The sequence below is a fragment of the Herpailurus yagouaroundi genome, unplaced genomic scaffold (assembly GCF_014898765.1).
Source record: "Herpailurus yagouaroundi ecotype Mexico unplaced genomic scaffold, PumYag 139, whole genome shotgun sequence".
Classification (NCBI taxonomy): domain Eukaryota; kingdom Metazoa; phylum Chordata; class Mammalia; order Carnivora; family Felidae; genus Herpailurus; species Herpailurus yagouaroundi.
In genome coordinates, this window is record NW_024412394.1 from 23,100,787 (window position 1) to 23,124,508 (window position 23,722).

A 23,722-nucleotide genomic window follows, 5' to 3' on the forward strand; every position below is an offset into this window, starting at 1 on the left:
GAAGGAGGCAGATATGGTCGACATGAAAGTAGCCTGAAGATTTGATGACTAATGGAATGTGAAATGAAGATGACTCCAAGCTATTTGGTATATAGGGTACAAAATAGTGTGTTAGTGATGGTAGGGAATATAAAAATAGGAGTATGGTTTTGGGATAAGATGGTACATTTGCTTGTGAACATCCTGCTTGTGAGTGCTGGTGGGCCAATGGAGATAGGCAGTGGGTAATTCAGAGTATTAGGCTGTGTTCAAGAAGTTATGTTTGAAAATGTGTAATAAAAATGCTATGTAACATTAGTGTTTGAAACTGTGGGATAGATCATTGCTAGGGAGAGTGTATGAGTGAGAACTGGGAAAATCAATCTCATAATGGATTATTTATGACCCTGGGTAAGTTACCTAACCTTTTGATGCCTCATTTTCTTCTACAATAAGATAGAGAACATCATAGTATATTCCTCATAGAATTATTGTGAAATTGAATGAAATTATCTATGTATATTGCATAGTACTTGGCATATTATAAACTTACAAAGGTTGGCTATTTTATTATTTAGTAATAAGCACTTTGATAATGCATACGAAAACAACTGACTAACTCTAGAAGTTGTATGTTTAAAATTAAACAAGTGACCTTATTAGCAGTGGTATTTTTTTATTTTTCAAATTAGAACTTTTTGGTTTTTCAAAGTCTGGTCAGTTGTGATCTCGGAACTAATCTTTGTGGTTAATTACTTTAAGGAATTTTTATAGAGAGCTGTCACTTTTCTTGACTATTAATACTTCAGTGATGCCAACTTTGGCACAGTACCTCTTCTCTTCTCTTCTCTTCTCTTCTCTTCTCTTCTCTTCTCTTCTCTTCAGTAATCTCTACACCTAGCGTGGGGCTCTATCTCACAACCTGAGATCAGGAGTCTCAGGTTTTTCTGACTGAGCCAGCCAGGAGCCCTTGGTACAATACTTTGACTTTCACTTTTCTCCTCTTTTCTTAATTATATAATCCATTTTCCTTTTGGCACTTGGAAACAAACTCTTGATTGAATATATAATATTTTTCTTTGATTAGGTTGAGAGTGGAGTAAACCAGTGATGATATTAAAACTGAATTTAGTACTGGCCAGGTTTCTTCTGATGAAAATGATACAAGGAACCCAGCTGTATTTGGCTTGTTTCATTTCTCTGTGACAGGGTTATTATGCTCTAGATGTGTCATTTGGGGGAGCCAAAGCACTGTACTTAAACTTCCAATCGTCCATTCTGTGTGGAAGGGAAGAGTAGTGAAATGAATTGAAGTTCATGGTTTGCAGGTGTTTTTATGTTTCTTCCTTCTGCTTTAATAGTAAATGGCTGCTGGGGTTTGTTAAATAGCAAATGAATAAGGCTAAATGTTGGGCATTTGTATTCCTAAAGTTTAACTTTTCACTTTTGCATGTTAGGTGTCCTGTTGATATTTCAGTGGTTAAGAGAAATAAGTATTTTCAGCTGGATATGTGTCCTATCACTTCAGAGCTGTAGTTGTTCCAAATTAGGCTGCCGATTCTTCCTTTGAGACCTACTATGAAATACCAGAATACTGCGTTTGGAATGTAGACTTGATTTTTCCAGTCATTGAACCGACTAATATTTTCTGAGTGCCTGTAGATGCAAAACACTGAATTATATTACAAATATTGCCACTTGATTAAGTCTTTAAAGAAAAAATTTGGTACTGTTGATTAGTGTCTATCAGAGCTATTGTTTGTTGATTAGTGTATATCAGAGGTGTTGTTTGTACTGTCTCTAGATCCAGGTTGTTCGGGGATGCAGTAGAATCTGCATACAGATAGATTGAAATTTGGATTTGGGAAAGATAGCTTCTTGCTTATTCTGTGTCAGTTTTCATTTGGTTTGTTGTATATCCTTTCAAATGAATTAGAATTCATTTTAGTTCCCTTTTTATTTTATTTTTTAATAAAAAAATTTTTTTAATGTTTATTTATTTTTGAGAGAGAGTGAGTGAGCGTACACTCACACACACAGGCCCGCACAAGTGGGGGAGGGGCAGAGAGAGAGGGAGACACAGAATCTGAAGCTCCCAGCTGTCAACACAGAGCCCACAAAGGGGCTCAAACTCACCAGCTGTGGTATCATGACCTGAGCCGAAGTTGGACACTTAATCGACTGAGCCACCCAGGAGCCCCTTAGTGTCCCTTTTTAACATAAGCTTAATATGATTATTTTTCTTATTATTTACCACTCCCTTTGACACACAGGCACATAGGCACATGCACACACCATGAAGAGTTACATTTTGGGTAGTATTTATAGAAGGATAAAGATAATTTGTTTGAAAGTTTTTAGTAGGTTGATGTCTGTAGTCATGAGAAAAGTCTACTTTTGAATTTCACGGCCTCTTTTTGGTAAGAGGATTAATTCTAGAACAGAGGGGCTATTTCCAAGACCACATCTTTATCAGAAGCTGGGGTTTAATATATGTTAGAAATGATATATGCTTCCTCTACCATCTCTTAAGCTTTTGTTATTTATTACTTGTTTATCAAATCCTGGAAATTGGTACTTTTGTTAGCTAATAGGGTGTTCTGGTCCTTTAAGAGAGGAGATAATTGAAAAAAAAAAACATCACTCTGTGTGTGAGAGAATGTAGTGCCTGTGGATAAAAGTAATGGCTTATCTTAGTTTCTTGTGATGAGCTTTGCTACTTTATATTGTCCTATGGTCTCTTGTCTAACAAAGAAAATTGACAGGTTACTTACCTTTTTATGAGTGCATTTTTTTAAAACTGTATGATTGAATGCTTAGTGAAATTAGCCTTGGCTCCTGTGGTACTGAATGGCAGAAGTGGAGAGAAGCGTGCTCCTTCCTTCCTTTTTTCCTTAAAAAATGCTGTTTGAATCAAGTTTGAATAAAGTTGACCTCCTGGGTAGTTGATGGAGGATAATTGAAATGAAATATTTTTCTTTTCTTCTGAGTATTATGTTACTTTGCTCCAAATGACATAATTAGCTTAAATGTTGTGAAGTGTTAGATTTTAGCAAACTGAGTTTAATTTGTGTTTCTTTATTTTTACTGTATATATGTAAAATTTGATAATTAATAAAGATTTAAAGGAATATCTAACTGATAAATTCACCCTGTTTCACCTTCTTAAACCTAAGAAGCATAATTTGGCTAAATTATGCAAAATGCTAATTAAAGGGTTTAATTTGCTAATCATCTCAGTTTGATTAGAGGCAGATGCTGATTATCTGCACAAGTCTAAATGGACCTTTCAGAGATGGCTTTCATTATTTAAAATCAACTTGTCAAACTAATTAAGATATAAATTTAAGGAATAACAAATACCAGTAGTTATCTATAGACTTTCAGTGTAATGCAAGGCGAGATCATTCACAAATGCTTTACACCAAAGACTTGGTGTATGCATTGTCATTATGAATTTCAGTACTCTCAAAGTTTAAGAGTTGAACTTGGGCTTTTTTACTGAGCTCATTAGATTGTCTAGTCGTACCTTTGTTGGTCGTTTGGGTCTCTGACATTTTTTTCTGCCTCTTTTTTCCCTTTCCTATAAAGGAAAACAACGTTGCGGGGGAGCCAAGACAATCCTGTGCGTGTACATTTAAACCATACATAGGTATATAGGCAGGTGTATCTCAAATAGGTGTACTAAATTCCTCAGAGGAAAGACAGAAAACTGTTTACAGTTCAGTCAAGTGTCTGTGGCTGATTTAGGGTTAAGAGTAGAGAAACCAAGGCAGAGACTGCATAATTCCTAATCTGAGTTAGATACAAACAGCCCAGTAACAGAAAATGTTTGGGGTTTTTCATTGCAGACTTAGGGTGTTGGGATACAAGATTTGAGGTATATAAATATGGTCCTACTTTGATCTGCACCAAGGTCGAGGGTAGTAGGATGAGGCAGCATGATGTCTAAGTGGGGATAATCTGTATGTCATATGGCCTAGGGGTGGAGAGCACAGGTTCTGGTGCCTTACTACCCGGGGTTGAATACTGGAGCTGCCTCTTTTTTTTTTTTTTTTTTTAATTTTTTTTTTTTTTTTAACGTTTATTTATTTTTTTGGGACAGAGAGAGACAGAGCATGAACGGGGGAGGGGCAGAGAGAGAAGGAGACACAGAATCAGAAACAGGCTCCAGGCTCTGAGCCATCAGCCCAGAGCCCGACGCGGGGCTCGAACTCACGGACCGTGAGATCGTGACCTGGCTGAAGTCGGACGCTTAACCGACTGCGCCACCCAGGCGCCCCTGGAGCTGCCTCTTAATGGTGGTTATATTTTTTTCTCCAATTTGGTTTTCTCATCTGAAAAATAGAAAATATAATAATACTGTCTCATAAGGTTAGGAAGCTTTAATAAAGTTAATACATGTAAAGTACTTAGAGCAGTGTTTGGCAGATAGTAAGCACATAATAAAAGGTAACTATAACTTATTTGTTACTTTCTAGTTTCTTTGTGAGATTTGCAAAAGATGGTGTACATAGAGAACATTGGGTTCTTTCCCCAAATATCCCTTTGAGTGATTGAAAAATGATTGCTACAAATATGTGTATAATAACAAAAAAATATGTAAGAACTTGAGTTGTATGAGATAAGCTAATAGAATTTGGAATACTAGAATTTTATTACAATGAGTAAGTGCAGATTTTAATTTTAGTCCAGTTCTTTTTATGTCAGTTTAGCAGTATGTATAGATAGTGGCTAGACTGACAACTGGATGGTTCCTGATCATGAGTAGTTTTTACATCTGGATTCAAAGGGTGGAATGGGAGGTGCTTTTGAAATTCAGTTATTTTCTAGCTCTCAGAAGACTAAAAGGTTACTATGTAATAGGATAAAAAGCGTAAGGGTAAAGAATGCCGTGGGTTTTGTAAATACTTAGACCAGTAGAATTTGGTGGAAGTGACACTGTACCAGTTTTTGAGTGCAGACCTTAAGAAACTGGCAGCTTCTACTTCGTGTATCTGGCATACTTTCTTTGGGAATCCTGAGATGTCATGAAGAAGTCTAGCTAGACTTGCTCAGATCTGCTTGGTGGAGAGGTCTGTTCTGAAGCCTGGCATAAACTAGCAACTGCCATACTGGAGAGGCCATGTCTTGGCATTTCTCGACAGTCCCAGCGGAGCTCAGCCTTTTAGCCATCTCTGCCAAGGTGCCAGACGTGAGTGAAGCCATCTTGGGCTCTTCAGTCTATTTATTCATCATTTCAAGACCTCAGGTGACCTCATTTGATGCCATATGGAACAGATGAATTGCTGACTGTATCCTTTCTGATACAGTTGGGAGAAAATAAAACTGTTGTTGCTTTAAGCTGCTAAGTTTTAGGGGTAATTTATTATGCGGTAACATGTAACTGGAATCCATAGGTAAGCTAGAGCTTCTGGCTTCTTACATTTAAGCAGAAACCAAAGCAGTGTAACCTAGATACCCTCAACTCTACCATGATTTGGAAAGACTTTGAAACATAGTGAAAATTTTATAACTCAGAACTATAGTTAATAGTATGGAAAATGAAATTCTGGTAATTAGATGAGTAGAGAAGATAATCTGAGCTCCCTCAGATTACTCAGAAGGGACAGAAATAGGAACATTCTTGATGAATGCTTTCTACTTTTCACAAGTTTGATTGGTGAGGCTGCTTAAAAAGAGTTAGCTGAGAAGTTGATGCCTTTTTAATTTTGAAGAACAGAAGCTTGCTACATTTCTGAGATCTGCCAGGAGTTTGAAAATCTTTTGAGGTCTTCTTTATTTTCAGAGATACCTTTTTATGTTTCAGGACCTGAGGAAGAGAGGTAATAAGGTATAAGGTAGTTGATGTTTTCAGTGTTCTTACCCTCTCAGAGTTTGCCAAAATTTAGAGTAGACCAAAAATCAGCTAAGAGATGGTGAACTAAGAGATACGGTTAGGGCCTTATGTAGGTGCTGTGGGGGATTTAAAGCACTTAGGGGCGCCTGGGTGGCGCAGTCGGTTAAGCGTCTGACTTCAGCCAGGTCACGATCTCGCAGTCCGTGAGTTCGAGCCCTGCATCAGGCTCTGGGCTGATGGCTCAGAGCCTGGAGCCTGTTTCCGATTCTGTGTCTCCCTCTCTCTCTGCTCCTCCCCTGTTCATGCTCTGTCTCTCTCTGTCCCAAAAATAAATAAACGTTGAAAAAAAAATTAAAAAAATAAAGCACTTAAAAAAACATTTTTTTTAAACTTTATTTTAGAGAGAAAGAGACTGTGAGCTCTTTGTGAGAGGGGCAGAGTGAGAGAGAAAGAGAGAGAGAGGGGCTCTCAAGCAGGCTCCAAGCTCAGCATAGAGACTGGCGCAGGGCTTGATCCCACGACTGCCAAGATCATGACCGGAACAGAAATCAAGAGTCAGACACTTAACCAAGTGAGCTACCCAGGCGCCCCCTAAAGCACTTTATTACATAGAAAGGTTATAAATAAGTGAGTAAAAGCACTCATAAGTTACTATAGACACCATTACTGTATAGGCTCCTTGATTTTTGTGTGCTGTTTTGAAATGGTTGCAGATTTTTCTTTTTAAATTAACATGTTTTTGTTTTATTCTTTTAAATATTTATTTTGAGAGAGAGAGTGAGAGGTACCTAGATTAACACACAGTTTATAAAAAGTGTGCTTGCTGGGGTGCCTGGGTGGCTCAGTTGGTTAAACATCTGACTTCTGCTCAGGTCATAATCTCATAGTTTGTGAGTTTGAACCCCACATCAGGCTGTATGATGTCAGCATAGAGCTTACTTTGGATCATCTGTCCCTTCTCACACTTCTCCTCTCCCATTTACGTGTGTGTTCTCTTTCTCTCTCAAAAATAAATGAACATTAAAAAAATAAAAAGTGTGCTTGCTCTTCTGATATATCTTTAATCTAAGTCCCTAACTGCCAAAATTCTCTGAAGCACATGCTACATAGAAAATCTCGAGCTACTGGGGTCCTTCATAGTACTTCATAGCTAATACTGAATAAATGCTGTATGTATATCCAGCATTATGTTTGGTGTCACAGAGGATTTATATTTTTTTAGTTTGAGAGAGTAGAGACTGTTTTCATGAAACAAAGTGCAAAATAATAACCTGCCAGAATGTTTGATACAGTCTCTAAGAGCTATGAAAAAGTAAGGGGGATATTGCTACAGACTGGATTCATCTAGGAAGGCATCATTGGGCTGACAGTGTTTGAACTGAATTTCAAAAGATAAGAGATAAAGGAGGTACAGGTATTCTGATGGGTGGGATATTGTGCCAACTGCACCCTCAAATATTTGAATAATTTTCTGAGGAACTAAAAATATTGAATTGGGTCAACAAAATGGGAAACCTTTGTCAAAGCCATAAAACTGCTTTCTAATATTTTCATCTGCAAATATATTTGAGCATCTCTTGGAATAAGTACTTCCTTTCCCTTTACCCCAGACACAAAAAAATAGCTAGTGTTCTATCCGCTTGAATTTCAGATAATAATGATGAAAATGTAAATTTAATAATAAATAAGATTTGATTTCCCATGGCTTATACGAAAAAATTGTAACAAGTCAGTTTCTTTTTCGTACCTTATTTTTCCCTGCTTTTATTTCATTCTCCATGTGTTTGAATAAACATAGCTGCACCATTGGTCCATATTGACTCTTGAGTTTCAACCTTTCCTCCCCAGCTAAGTAAAGCCATATTTTGGTAATCTGCTGTAGGCTCCTTAACTTCAAAAGCTTCAGTCCTTAACCATATCTTTCATGAATCAGTTTGTCTCCCCTTCTTCCATTCATCTTGAAAATGTCCACAGTGCTATATAGTTTAAAAACTTAGAACCAAGTAAAGTTGAACGATTTTCTACTGAGCTACATTGTAAAAATGGGAAAGGAAAATTACTTTGTTTTGTTTTGTTTTGTTTTTTATTTGGAGGACATTTGCCAGTTGGAACCTCAACAAAGATTGAGTTTTGGAGGCCTTTAATTGTGCACCAAAAGGTTATTGCAGAAGAAAACATAAGGGAGATGTCATAAAGAAGAAAATTTGAAGTTCAGCAATAGAAAGCTGTGTGAAGAAATAGGCATTCTGCCAATTAGCTGGGTGCTTGAAATAAATAGTTTGGAATTAAAGAAACAGATGCAAATTTCAAAGACTGGGTTAACTTAGTTCATAAAGAAACTGGGGAGTGGAGAACAAACTTCAGGTTATGGGAGTTGTAAAGCATATTTACTATTCTTTATAGTTTTGCTCCAATATACTTGGTTTTTGTAATGTTAAATGTAAAATCAGAATTGTTAATTTAGTATTTTATGTTAAACCATTGAAATAAAATTCTAGGTATATTTAGGTGAAATGAATTATGATCATAGGAGTTCAGTCTTGAACTGTTGACTGTCCTAGCAGTCAGTAAATAATTCCCAAACTGGGCATAGTGTGGTTATGAGTTTGTAGGAAGGCTATCCAACAAAGCATATAAATGGTGTCTAACCCTTGGTCTCCTTATCTGTTGAATAGTCGTGACACAATTGTATGAATAACCAATTAATAAAAGAAAACATTTGTATGTATTAAGGAGATGTGCAGGAAAACATTAAATGTTCTTCTTTCTATAAATGTCTGGCTATTCTTATGTTGCATTAGTTTGAAGTGAAGTAGGGTTCTTTAAGGTTTATTACTGTACTTCTTTTATCTTTTAGACATTGTCACCCAAACCAAAAAAAGCAAGAAAGGAGATTGCATTCTTTATTGAAAGATATTTTTGCTGGATGTAGAATTTTAGGTTGGCAGGTACTTTTTTTTTAAGATTTTATTTTTAAATAATCTCTACACCCCATATGGGGCTGAAACTTAAAACTCCAAAATCAAGAGTCTAATGCTCTACTGACAGCCAGCCAGGCCTCCCCTACGTTTTTTTATTTATTTTATTTATTTTATTTATTTTTAAAGAGATTTTTAGACAGGTACTTTCTTTTAACACATTTAAGATACATAATTCTCCTGTGTTTTGGCTCCCATTTTTGCTATTGAGAAGTCAACTGATAGTCTAACTGTAGCTCCTTTGAGGGTAAGATAGCCACTGTGCTATTGTGATGGCCCCCATGTCAGGATATAGATCGATATGGGGGTCATGATTGCTATAAGGACTGAAGCAGTAGAGACTATGATAACAGGATAGGCAGTAGTAGGAGAGCATTTGGTAGTGGGTACTGTAGGGATGATGACTATAGAGGAGGCTGGGACTGCTATGAAGACAGGTATGACACATGAGATGATGGGTCATGGAGCTCCAGAGATGTTTACTCTTGGGATAATCATAAGCATGATGGTAGAGTTTCCCTACCCCACCCCCAAGACCCAAAGTGAATCTAAATCCTCGAAGTACTCCTAACGAAGAAGATTCCTCTGCTAGCAGAGGTTCTGGTTCATTGAGCAGCCTCTGTCTTTGGAGGGTCAAAGCTTGTTAACACAGCGGCTAGAGACCAAGAAGTAGAATAGCAGCTACGGAAGGAATGGGAGAAACTGCGACACCAGCTGCATGAGCCAAAACTAGAACAACAGCCTCAGGAGAGACACGCAAGCTGGCGAAGCGAAGAAACTCACGAACAGAACAGTCCAGGACAGGAATTGAGTCATCACAGACTGGGACCTCAGCCCCATCTGGCAGAAATGCACGAAGGAGAGTGAAAGTTTCTAGAAAGTGAAACACTCAATAAAGAGGAAGACTGTCACTCTCCAACTTCTAAGCCTCCCAAACCTGAACAGCCTTTAAAAGTAATGCCAGCCCCTCCACCAAAGGAGAATGCTCAAATGAAGCCAAGTTCTAACCCTCCTGCTCCATCTTAGACCTCAGATACAGAGCAGCAATCCCCTACCAGTGGGGGGAAAATAGTTCAGGCTTAACCATCTGGGGAAGGACCAGCAAGGAAAGATGAAAATAAAGTAAATGAGGTGAGTGTCCCAAAGGGCCAAACTGGGAACTCCAGCCGTGGTCCGGAAGATGGCGGGAACAAAGACCACCTAAAGGAGACAGATAGGAAAGATGGCAAAAAGGATCAAGACTCCCAATCTGCACCTGAGTCAAAGAAACCTAAAGAAAATCCAACTTCCAAGTTGGGTTCGGCAGGCAAGTATTCTGCTTGCTCTGTTGGTGAAGATGGGAATGAGGGAGAAGATTATACTGAATGGACCTCTGCATCTTGTGCTTTCTTCTAGTCTCACTAGGAACATTCGAGAGCAAATCAAACCTCTGTCCAGACAGGACTGTAAAACCCACCATCTCCTGGAAACCTTTCTTTAAAAACAGAAATAAAAAATTCTTTTGCATGCTGCTGCAGCCTTTACAGTATTGAATTAACTGGAGAATCACCAGTGTAGTCCGAGAAAGAGACGTACAACTTTGAAGGGAAAAGTTGTACAGTTTTACGACATAGGCACTTGGCCCGTGTGATTAGTGCCTGGGGGTCTCCACTTAGCAAAATGGCAAGTGATAGTGATGCTGTGTTTGGATCTGGTTGGGCAGTTGGGCAGGTATAAGGAAGAGTGTGGGATTTCTACCTTTTCATTCTTATACTATTGTGGTATGTATGAATTCTCAAACATTATCTGAATAAATTTTCTGTCCTTGGAAAAGTAGGTTTAGTCTCTGAAGTTTTAGTCTCTAGGAGGCTGCTAGCCCCTCCTCTTATTTAATTCTGAGTTACTGGGGCCAGCCTAAGGGGAATTTCTTCATTTTTATACCTCTTCACCTCCAGGGGAATAGTTAAGGAGTGAATCTATTGGCCACTAAAGAATAAGAATAGGATTGCCTGGTGACCAAAATAAGTGAGAAAATTGTGGTTTGAAAGGAAGCTGTGGCGAGGCAACGAATTACTTTGCACCATTAATGGGGGGAAATGGTATGACCTCCAGTAAACACTGGAGCAGGAAGCACTTAGGGGTTGTGGGAATTCCCAACTCTTATATATCCTGCTTTTGCCTTTTCTTAAACAGTGAGTGTCCTTTCTGAAAGTTCTGAAACCCTGAACTGTTGAAATCTTGAAGCTTTAAACATTTAGGCTATTGTCCTGGTCTTAGTTCCTCATGCTACTTTTTTTTTTCATTCATCTAAATTTTATTTTTTATTTTATTTTTAACGAAATTTATTGTCAAATTGGTTTCCATATAACACCCAGTGCTCATCCCAACAGGTGTCCTCCTTAGTGCCCATCACCCACTATCCCCTCCCCTCACCCCCCCATCAACCCTCAGTTAGTTCTCAGTATTTAAGAGTCTCTTATGGTTTGCCTCCTTCCCTGTCTGTAACATTTTTCCCCCAGTTCCCCTCCCTGCCCCGGTCTTCTGTTGAATTTCTCAGGATCCACATATGAGTGAAAACATATGGTGTCTGTCTGTCTCTACCCGACTTATTTCACTTAGCATAACACTCTCCACTTCCATCCACGTTGCTACAAATGGCCAGATTTCATTCTTAACCATTGCCAAGTAGTATTCCATTGTTATAAACCACATCTTCTTTACCTGTTTGTCAGTTGATGGACATTTAGCCTCTTTCCATAATTTGGCTGTGTTGAAAGTGCTGCTATAAACCTTGGGGTACAAGTGCCCCTATGCATCAGCACTCCTGTATCCCTTGAGGAAATTCCTAGCAGTGCTATTTTGCTGGGTCAGAGGGTAGATCTATTTTTAGTTTTTTGAGGAACTTCCACACTGTTTTCCAGAGTGACTGTACCAGTTTGCATTCCCACCAACAGCGCAAGAGGGTTCCTGTTTCTCCATATCCTCGCCAGCATCTATAGTCTCCTCATTTGTTCATTTTAGCCACTCTGACTGCCATGAGGTGGTATCTCGGTGTGGTTTTGATTTCTATTTCCCCGATGAGGAGTGACGTTAAGCATCTTTTCATGTGCCTGTTGGCCACGTGGATGTCTTTTTTAGAAAAGTGTCTATTCATGTCTTCTGCCCATTTCGTCACTGGATTATTTGTTTTTCGGGTGTGGAGTTTGGTGAGTTCTTTATGGATTTTGGATACTAGCCCTTATCTGATAGGTCATTTGCAAATATCTTTTCCCATTCATTTGGTTGCCGTTTAGTTTTGTTGATTGTTTCCTTTTTTATCTCTGAGGTCAGAGAGGTTTTTTCCTATTTTCTCCTCTAGAGTTTGATGGTTTCCTGTCTCACATTCAGGTCCTTCATCCATTTTGAGTTTATTTTTGTGAATGATGTAAGAAAGTGGTCTAGTTTCATTCTTCTGCGTGTTGCTGTCCAGTTCTCCCAGCACCATTTGTTAAAGAGACTGTCTTTTTTTAATTGGATATTCTTTCTTGCTTTGTCAAAGATTAGTTGGCCATTCTTTTGTGGGTCCAGTTCTGGAGTCTCTATTCCATTGGTCTATGTGCCTGTTTTTGTGCCAATACTATGCTGTCTTGATGATTACAGTTTTGTTGTAGAGGCTAAAGTCTGAGATTGTGATTCCTCCCGCTTCGGTTTTCTTCTTCACTATTACTTTGGCTATTCGTGGTCTTTTGTGGGTCCACACATATTTTAGGATTGCTGATTCTAACTTCGAGAAGAATGCTGGTGCAATTTTGATTGGGATTGCATTGAATGTGTAGATAGCTTTGGGTAGTATTGACATTTTAACAATATTTATTATTCTAATCCATGAGCACGGAATGTTTTTTTCCATTTCTTTGTATCTTCTTCAATTTCCTTCATAAGCTTTCTGTGGTTTTCAGCATATAGATCTTTTACATCTTTGGTTAGGTTTATTCCTAGGTATTTTATGCTTCTTGGTGCAATTGTGAATGGGATCAGTTTCTTTATTTGTCTTTCTGTTGCTTCATTATTAGTGTATAAGAATGCAACTGATTTCTGTACATTGATTTTGTATCCTGCAACTTTGCTGAATTCATGTATCAGTTCTAGCAGACTTGTGGTGGAGTCTGTCAGGTTTTCCATGTATAGTATCATGTCGTCTGCATAAAGTGAAAGCTTGACTTCATCTTTGCCAATTTTGATGCCTTTGATTTCCTTTTGTTGTCTGATTGCTGATGCTAGCACTTCCAACACTATGTTAAACAACAGCGGTGAGAGTGGACATCCCTGTTGTATTCCTGATCTCAGGGGGAAGCTCTCAGTTTTTCCCCATTGAGGATATTAGCTGTGGGCTTTTCATAAATGGCTTTTATGATGTTTAAGTATGTTCCTTCCATCGCGACTTTCTCAAGAGTTTTTATTAAGGATGCTGAATTTTGTCAAATGCTTTTTCTGCATCGACTGACAGGATCATATGGTTCTTATCTTTTCTTTTATTAATGTGATGTATCATGTTGATTGATTTGCGAATATTGAACCAGCCCTGCAGCCCAGGAATGAATCCCACTTGATCGTGCTGTTGATTGATTTGCTAGTTATCTTGTTGAGAATTTTTGCATCCATATTCATCAGGTATCTTGGCCTGTAGTTCTCTTTTTTTTGGGTCTCTGTCTGGTTTGGGAATCAAAGTAATTCTGGCTTCATAGAATGAGTCTGGAAGTTTTCCTTCCCTTTCTATTTTTTAGAACAGCTTGGGAAGGATAGGTATTATCTCTGCTTTAAATGTCTGGTAGAATTCCCCAGGGAAGCCATCTGGTCCTGGACTCTTCTTTGTTGGGAGATTTTTGATAACTGATTCAATTTTTTCACTGGTTATGGGTCGGTTCAAATTTTCTATTTCTTCCTGTTTGAGTTTTGTAAGTGTGTGGGTGCTTAGGAATTTGTCCATTTCTTCCTGGTTGTCCATTTTGTTGGCATATAATTTTTCATAGTATTCCCTGATAATTGCTTGTATCTCTGAGGGATTGGTTGTATTAATTCCATTTTCATTCATGATTTTATCTATTTGGGTCATCTCCCTTTTCTTTTTGAGAAGCCTGGCTAGAGGTTTAGCAATTTTGTTTATTTTTTTCAAAAAACCAACTCTTGGTTTCGTTGATCTGCTCTACTGTTTGTTTATATTCTATATTGTTTATTTCTGCTCTGATCATTATTATTTCTCTTCTTCTGCTGGGTTTGGGGTGTCTTTGCTGTTCTGCTTCTATTTCCTTTAGGCGTGCTGTTATATTTTGTATTTGGGATTTTTCTTGTTTCTTGAGATAGGCCTGGATTGCAATGTATTTTCCTCTCAGGACTGCCTTCACTGCATCCCAAAGCATTTGGATTGTTGTATTTTCATTTTCGTTTGTTTCCATATATTTTTTAATTTTTTCTCTAATTGCCTGGTTGACCCATTCATTCTTTAGTAGGGTGTTCTTTAACCTCCATGCTTTTGGAGCGTTTCCAGACTTTTTCCTGTGGTTGATTTCAAGTTTCATAGCATTGTGGTCTGAGAGTGTGCATGGTATGATTTCAATTCTTGTATACTTATGAAGGGCTGTTTTGTGACCCAGTATGTGATCTATCTTGGAGAATGTTCCATGTGCACTCGAGAAGAAAGTATATTCTGTTGCTTTGGGATGCAGTGTTCTAAATATATCTGTCAGGTCCATCTGATCCAATGTCTCATTCAGGGCCCTTGTTTCTTTATTGACCATGTGTCTAGATGATCTATCCATTGTTGTGAGTGGGGTGTTAAAGTCCTCTGCAGTTACCACGTTCTTATCAATAAGGTTGCTTATATTTGTGATTAATTGTTTTATATATTTGGGGGCGTCTGTATTCGGTGCGTAGACATTTGTAATTGTTAGCTCTTCCTGATAGATAGACCCTGTAATCATTATATAACACCCTTCTTCATTTCTTGTTATAGCCTTTAATTTAAAGTCTAGTTTGTCTGATATAAATATCACTACTCCAGCTTTCTTTTGACTTCCAGTAGCATGATAGATAGTTCTCCATCCCCTCACTTTCAATCTGAAGATATCATCAGGTCTAAAATGAGTCTCTTGTAGAAAGCAAATAGATGGGTTTTGTTTTTTTTATCCATTCTGATACCCTATGTCTTTGGGTTGGAGCATTTAGTTCATTTACATTCAGTATTATTATTGAGAGATATGGGTTTAGAGTCATTGTAATGTCTGTTACAGTTTCATGCTTGCAGTGGTGTCTCTGGTACTTTGTGGTCCTTGCAACATTTCACTCACAGAGTCCCCCTTAGGATCTGTTGTAGGGCTGGTTTAGTGGTGATGAATTCCTTCAGTTTTTGTTTGTTTGGGAAAACCTTTATCTCTTCTTCTATTCTGAATGACAGACTTGCTGGGTAAAGGATTCTTGGCTGCATATTTTTTCTGTTCATTACATTGAAGAGAAATGACAGGAGTGGGGTGGGGGGAGAAAAAGTAAGCATTGATTAGGCAGAGAAACTAAAAGGCTTAATCGAGAGAGAGAGAGAGAGAGAGAGAGAGAGAGAGAGAGAGAGAGAAAAGAAAATAAAGAAGGAGGTGGGGAAAACGAAATGAAGATAATGTTACCCAGACAGAGAAACTATATGGCTTGATTATTCCAGAGAGAGAAAGGAGTGTAAAGACGGAGGTGTAGAACATGTATCAAGAGAATGGATTCAATATGCCTGTTTAGACAGACCAATAACCAGAGTAACCAGCCTAGGGGAGGGAAGAGATAAGAAGGAGAAAAGGGGGGAGGGAGAATATATCTATTTATGCAGAATTGACCTAGAGTTAATCCAGGCAATGCTGCATCGCTTGTCTGCAGGAGCTGTCTGCCAGGTCTGTGCCACTCTGGTGGATATGCAGTTACCCAGTGCAAAAGTGTGTGGTTTGGCATTTTCTGGACCGTCCTCCACTATGGGCCCCAGGAGTGATCCCTGAGGCCCTGCCTTGATGGTTGGGTGGTGGGGGTGTGGTGGGAATGGTGATTTCCCAGTCTCTTCTCCATGGAGCTGGACCCAGTGGACTCCGTTGGAGTCGTCCTCACTGTGCCACGGGTGCAGACAAGGCGGACCCTTCTCTCTCCGCCAATTCCCCTGACCCTGCGCTTGGCTGGGATTCAAAGTCCCGCTCCGTGTCCTCTGGCACTGGGGAAGCGCCACTCCATGCCACGGATATGTGGTCCCGGCTGGCTTTGTGCTGCCGCATTTCAGGGAGGACAGCCTTCTGTGGACTGAGAGCTGCTGCCCTAGCCACCTCGAGCCCCCGGGGTGGCGGATGCAGGCAGGCTTTGTCTTTTCCCACAGTACTTCAGGGAAAGGGCAGGCTTTTCCTCTTGCAGACTGAGCCCTCAGCCCAGCCACTGTCCCCGGTGGCAGACGCAGGCAGGTTCCGTGCTATCACGCAGCCCTCCAGGGAGGGAATCACTTTCTCCAGCTGCGGAATAAGCCCCTGACCTACCACTGCACCCAAGGCTGGCTCCTCTCCTCCCCAAATGCGCGAACAGGGAGCCGGGTCCAGTCCAAAGAAAGCCCCACAGTTAGAGATCAGATCCCTCTCAGTCTCAGTCTGAGGTCTTTGTCTTGTCCAGCTATGGTCCTGCACTCCCCTAGCCGTTCTGTCTCTGCCCTTTGTCTCTCCGCAGAAGGGGGTTCCTCCCCTCCATGCCCGCGAGGCCTTTTTTTTTTTTTTTTTAATCTCCCCCAGTTCGCAGTTACCCACTCATCTTTTTTCCAACTTTCCCATTTTCTTCGTAGTAGATTCAGTCTCTTTTCCTCCCAGGCTTTGGTGTTCAAAGTCCTTTGGCTTCTACAGTTAAGTAAGGATTCCCCCTACTTCTCAGCCATGTTGGCTGAAATATCTCCCTCATGCTACTCTTTACTGTTACCTACCACAAAGCAGCCTCTTTCTTTCTTTCTTTCTTTCTTTCTTTCTTTCTTTCTTTCTTTCTTTCTATCTATCTATCTATCTATCTATCTATCTATCTAGATATGAGAGAGCATGAGAGGGGAAGAGGCTGAGAGAGAGGGAAAGAGAATCCCAAGCAGGCTCCACACTGTCAGCACCAAGCCTGATGGGGGGCTTGATTTCACAAACTGTGAGATAATGACCTGAGCTGAAATGAAGAGTTGGACTCTTAACTGATTGAGCCATCCAGGCACCTTGAGGAGCTTCTATTTAAATCACATATTTGATCTGGGCATTCTCTATCAGCCCCGGGGAGCAGAAGCAAATGAGGAATCAGTGTTTCTCTCAAGCACATCTTGGTGTTTTTCATGTCTTTTGACTCTCATTCCTTCCCTCCGTTTTCGACCCCTTTTATACCTTGAAAACTTAGAATTAATGGTCTTAGGTGGTGAGTGAGGGTGGATAAAGAGGGACAGTTACAATGCGAGCCATTCTTGGGATGCCTGGGTAGCTGAGTCGGTTGATTGTCCTATTCCTGATTTCAGCTCAGGTCATGATCCCAGGGTCACGGGATTGGAACTGGCTCTGCACTGAGCATGGGAGCCTGTTTGAAATTCTCTGTCTCCCTCCCTCTGCCCCTCACCCCTGCTTGTTCTCTCTCTCTCTCTGTCTCTCTCTCAAAATTAAAAAAAAAAATAAGTAAATAAAAAATTTTGTGAGCCAATTTTATGACCACTATTGGGTCTTTTGTTAATGTTTTTACAAGATTTCTTCTTGCTACTGAAATCCTACACCAATGTTTGGATTTATAATGGGGCCTCAACCAGTGTGTGTGTGTGTGTGTGTGTGTGTGTGTGTGTGTGTGTGTGTGTGTGTGTGTGTGTGTGTTTTAGCTTTTTTTAATTCTTATTTTAAGCTTTTTAAAGCTTTTTTTTTTTAACTTTAGAGAATAAATGATAATGGAGAGAGCAGTTTAACAAGGTGTTGGTTTCTCCTGCAACACAGTAGCTTAGGTTGCCTGCTTTTATGTGCACCTTTGTATTGTCAGCCCAGTAGATGTATCCTTATGGGTGATAGTGGTACCAGCAGAGAAGTGACACCTTGGTCTCCTTATTTGCAAGCCCTTTCATCAGTCCTAGGTTAGACCCTGTGTGGCCATGTAGACATGTTGGTTTATGAATGCTGCAGTGGTGGGAATAATGAATCGTGTACTAGTGAATTATCTTTAAATAATTGGCTTGGATTGGCCAGTAGCCAGGAAGTGAGTTTTAGACAGAGATACCCAAGGCTGAAAGGGATTAAAACAGTTTTTTCTTTCTTTATTTTTTAAAGTTAAAAAATGCTTTTTATTTATTTTTGAGAGAGAGAAAGGGACAGAAAGTGGGGAAGGGGCAGAGAGAGAGGGGGACAGAGGATCTGAAGCGGGCTCTGCACTGACAGCAACAATCCCGATTTGGGGCTTGAACTCATGAACCATGAGATCATAACCTAAGCCTAAGTAGACGCTCAACTGACTGAGCCATCCAGGTGCCTCTGAAAGGCTTTTTTTTTTTTTTCCTTAAAAAAAACTTTTGCTGTAGATGATAAAAAGGTAGGGCCCTCTTTAGGTCTATTCCTTCCAAATAGTTACATCCAATAAAAGCTGTTTTTTTTTTTTCCTACTCACCTCTCCTATTCCCCTGTTAAAACAGAAACAAGGATTATGTCCTTTCTGCTCCTTAATAGTTATAAAATCTATACTAATTATCTTCTATGAAAATGATTTATAATCTGTAGATTTAATACATGTGAGATTGTCTTGAAATGTAAAATCCTATGCTTTGAGTTGTGGGTTTTTTTGGTTCGTTTTTTCCAAATCCAGTCTTTGAAGTTAAAAAAAAAAAAAAAAGCCATACTGCTAGTTGTCTCCTTTTAAAATACATTGGTTCCCAGGGAGCCTGAGTGGCTCAGTTGGTTAGGTGTCCGATTCTTGGTTTCTGCTCAGGTCATGATTTCACAGTTTCATGAGTTTGAGCCCCTCATTGGGCACTGTGCTGGTAACTCAGAGCCTGCTGTGGATTCTCTTTCCCTGTCTCTCTGCCCCTCCCCATTGACACTGTCTCTGTCTCTCCCAAAAATAAAAAAGATACTTTGGATCACTTCTCTTTTATTTTTAATGTTTATTTTTGAGAGAGAGTAGGGGAGGGGAGCGAGTAGGGGAGGGGACAGAGTATCTGAAGCGGACTCTGTGCTGACAGCAGAGACTCGCTAACTGTGAGATCATGACCTGAGCCAAAGTTGGATGCTTAGCCTACTGAGCCACCCAGGAGCCCCAGCTTCTGCTTGATTTAAACATTCTTTTTGTCTCGTAGTGGGATTATTTAAAAAAATTTTTTTTTAAGTTTATTTTGAGAGTGAGAGAAAAAGAGAGAGAGAGAGAGAGAGATTGAGAGATTGAGAGATTGAGAAGACGAACAAGCCGGGGAGGGGCAGAGAGAAGGAGAGACAGAATCCCAAGCAGGTTCCACACTATCAGCACAGAGCTGGATGCGCACTCACGAACTGTGAGGTGACGACCTGAGCTGAGATCAAGAGTCTGATGCTTAACTGCACCAGTTGGGCACCCCACAGTGGGATTCTTTTTATATGTTGTCTTGAGTTTCATTAGGCTTCTTGAATCTGTACATTGGTTGTCTTGTCCTAATTCTTTCTCCTCTCCTGGAATTCCAAATGTATTTTAGGTCTTTTTAGTCCTTCACATCTTATTCTCAAATCTGTGTTTTCCTTTTTTATTCTTTATCTGTTGATTTATGGTTTGTTCCTCTTGAACCATTTCCCAGTTTTTTTTTCCTGTCTTCTATTTTGTCAGTTCTGCTACCATTGGGTTTTAAATTTTGTCTACTATAATTTCTAGAAGTTCTGTTTGGTTCTGTTAGAGATCTGCTATGTTATGGATTTTTGTTCTTTGCACTCAATTTATCTACAGTTGTTTGAGCAAACAGTCTTGGAGGTGGGTTCTGAAATTAGGTTCCTGGGATGGATCATGTTGTCGCGTCTTTTCCACTTTAATGAGTGTGCTTGCTTTCACTCTGACCATTTCTAACTCCTGTAGTAAGCAAGGGTAAGTATCAGACCTTGTGGACATTCAGGCCCTCACAGACCTTTTGCTCTTCTTCTGTTGCATCCTGGAAGCCAGGCTTTTTTCCTCTTGTGAGTGGCTGCTGCTTTCAGATTATTTGTTAGCAGAGTCAACTTCTTTTATAAGGTCATGCTATGGTTAAATAATACAGTTAATATGTAAGGTAGCATCTTTTATTTGTGTTATCTCTTGGCACTGTGCCTGGCTCACAGAAGAGGCTGAAGAAATGTTTGTGGGATAGGATAGAATGTGTATCTGATGTATCCTGGCAGGTTGTAAGGTTCTGGTCCTGTCATGCCCAGCTTAGAAATTACTGCTGTTATGATTTACTTAGGAGACTTTTAAGAACTCTTGTATAAATTACCCAGTTTTTTTGGAGAAAAAAAAAAAAAAGATTTGTTTTCTTGTAGAAGAGAAGAAATGGGCTTAAGTATAAGTAATTAATCTTTTCTCTCTAGTATAAATTTTAGTATATTCAAATGTGCCTATGCCATCCAAAAAAAAAAAAAAAACAAAACAAAACAGTAATAAAGTAACCAGACGATTGATTTTTCCATTGATCAGCTTGGCAGAATTACTGAGACATCAACATACTAATTAGAATCTCAGGATATTAAACTATTGTTTGTTTTCTAACTGAATGTTTTGAATGATTATAAATGGCAAAGAATTTGTAAGTGATATACTATGCTATCAATTTTAGTTAATTAACACAGCAGCACAGTGATAATTATTTCCTTTTTTATTTGCTGTTTTTCCTCTTTCCTAAAAACTTACTAATTATTAGCGATTTATTTTTTATTTTTTCCTATTATATGGCTCTCTTCTGTACATTTAAATGTAGAAAATATATTTTAAGAATTGGATTATAGGGTCTCCTGGCTGGCTCAGTCGGAAGAGTGTGTGACTCTTGATTTTGGTGTCTTGAGTTTGAGCCTCACATTGGCTGTAGAGATTCCTAAAAAATAATGTATTAAAAAAAGAATTGGATTGTAAATAGAAAAAAATGTTTTAAACTATTATTTTAGGTTGAAAATGTTCTGTTTATTTATTACTATGTAACAACTTAAGTCCAAATCTAAGTTACAATTCTAAAATCTGATATCAAAACTGAAAACTAAAACCAAATCTTAAAACTTAAACCATATCTCACAATTCTGATCATTAGGGATTCATACTGGGCTCTCAACAGGGTGATTTTCCTGCTCCCCATGGTCTCATTTGAGGTTACTTGGTTGGCAACTAGTCTGGTGTAGGATATCCAAGATGGCTTCACTTACATGCCCAGTACTGAGGTGAGAACTGCTAGTATGCTGAACTCTGCTGGGATCCTCTCCATGTGATCCTGAAAGCGAGGCAGTTAGACTGCTTTGGTGACCTAGGGCAGAAGCTGTCAGTATTCGCAAGATCAGGCGTGAGAGACTGGCATCACTTGTGTCGTACTGAGTTGGTCAAAGCAGCCACAGTCCAGTCCAGATTAAAAGGAAGACAAATAGATCTCAGCTCTTAATGGGTGAAGTGTGAAAAAATTTGCAGCCATTAATCCCCACAGTAATATTAATTAATAGGTCACAGTGCATTTGAGAAACAAAGTGCCCTTTATAGATCACAATACTTAGTACCAATATAGAACTGCGTTTATTAGAAACAGTGATAGCAGTATTAAAAATCAGGATATTTGCCTTTGGTATTTGTTTCATCCACAGATTTTTTATTTCCTTGTATAAGAAATGATTTGTAATTGTTTCATTAAGCATTGTATATTTTAAACAGTCTTTTCATTAATAATTGTAGTTTTTAATTTTAGATGTTTTAAAATTTTTTTAATGTTTTCTTTATTTTTGAGAGACAGAGTGCAAGCAAGGGAGGGGCAGAGAGACAGGGAGACACAGAATCTGAAGCAGGCTCCAGGCTCTGAGCTATCAGCATAGAGCCTGATGTGGGGCTGAAGCTCATAAACTGTGAGATCATGACCTGAGCCGAAGTCAGACGCTTAACCAACTGAACCACCCAGGCACCCCTAATTGTAGTTTTAATATTGGAATTTTTGACATGGCTTTTTACCTGCTAGTACACGTATGTTTCATTTTAAGAAAAACTAATACTTTAAATCATTTATTTACATTTATTGATGTCCTGCTCCTTTCCACAAAGGATTTGAGGTGACCTGCAACAAGACATATGACACATCTGTATTGGAGTAAAATATAAGTAACAGTGGATAATGAGGGTCAAGAAAAACCATCAGTAAATGGCATCACCGTCTGCCCAATGGCTAAAGCTCCAAACCTAGGAGGCTTTTTCTTCATCCCCTTCTCTTACAATCCATCCATCTGTGCTACTCCAAAATATATTCCAAATCTATTTGTTTTTTTCTACCTTTCTTCCAGTTCAGTCCCTCTTACCTTACCTTCTCTTTTCAGCACAATAATGGCCTTTTCAAAACCACAGTGTAAACAATCAGATCTTAACTTTTCTCTCCCTAAAACCTCAGTTTAATTTACCATTCATAGTATAAAACTCTATCGCAACCAGGTCTGAGGGTTAGCTGTCTGCCTCTCAACACCCCTGCCTGCCACTGCTCTCCATCAGCCTCTTTCTCTTGCTTCAACCTGCTAGCCCTTTCCCCCCCTGAAAAAAAGGACCTTTTAGGACCTTTGCATCAGCTCTTTTCTTTGGTTGAGATGCTCTTGCCATAGGTTTTGCGTGACTGACTGCTTTACGTTCAGATTTCCCTTTAAATGTCACTTCTTTAGAGAGACCACACAACACTGAGTATAAATCCATTCATAGCACTTTTCTTTTGTTTTATTTTCATCCTAGATTGCTGCCTGATAGTTTGTTTATTGTGTATTGTCTGTCTCATTAAAATATAAGCTTCATGAGTGCAGTTCTGTTTTGTTTTGCTGTTTACAGCTGGATCTCATCTTCTGTAAATAGTGCTTGGTACATAGTAGGTCCTCAATGTTTTTAGAAAGAATTATATGTAAAAAATCAAATTTAGAATTGATGGTGATATTTCCAGAATGTGATAAATTTATTTTAGAAAAGAGGATTCTTGGGGCGCCTGGCTGGCTCAGTCTGTGGAGCATGTAATTCTTGATCTTGGGGTTGAAAATTTGATCCCCACATTGGTTGTAGAGATGACTTAAAAATAAAATCTTAGGGGCACCTGGGTGGCTCAGTCAGTTGAGCATCTGACTTTGGCTGGTGTCATGATCTCATGGCTTGTGAGTTTGAGTCCCGCTTTGGGCTCTGTGCTGACAGCTCAGAGTCTGGAGCCTCCTTTGGATTCTGTGTCTTCCTCTCTCTCTGACCCTTCCCCAGCTCACACTGTCTCTCAAAAATAAAAAAAAATTAAAAAAAAAAGTAAAGTAAAATCTTAAAAAAGAGAATTCTTTCGCTGGGATTTACTCTTTAGACTGGTGATATGTATCAACATCACTAATGGACCTTTAAAAAATAGATACTTCTGTAGGTCTGGGAGCCAACAGAAATCTGTAATTTTGAAAAGCTCCACTGCAGATCTAATATACAGCCTTATTTAAGGACCAGGGTCTGAGAGAGAGAAAGCTGTGTGGATTCAAGTAGAAGTCTTCTGACCAAAATTATTTATAAACAGAATTGAATATTGTTGATGTGAAGTTTATAGATGAAATCTCTGGGAAGCCTTATTTATATCTTTACTTAAGAGGCCTTTGTATGGGGCGCCTGGGTGGCGCAGTCGGTTAAGCGTCCGACTTCAGCCAGGTCACGATCTCGCGGTCCGTGAGTTCGAGCCCCGCGTCGGGCTCTGGGCTGATGGCTCGGAGCCTGGAGCCTGTTTCCGATTCTGTGTCTCCCTCTCTCTCTGCCC

General features: G+C 39.2%; 1 protein-coding gene and 1 long non-coding RNA gene across 3 annotated transcripts in view; both read left to right on the forward strand.

Annotated features, from left to right (window-relative positions):
* Window positions 1–23,722, forward strand: part of PRIM2 (DNA primase subunit 2) — a 338,721-nt gene that overhangs the window by 29,668 nt on the left and 285,331 nt on the right. The window lies entirely within an intron of this gene.
* LOC121029621 (uncharacterized) lies at window positions 9,026–20,769 on the forward strand. Its single transcript, XR_005789802.1, has 3 exons — window positions 9,026–9,676; window positions 18,919–18,923; window positions 20,758–20,769. It is a non-coding gene; the product is annotated as an uncharacterized LOC121029621 (long non-coding RNA).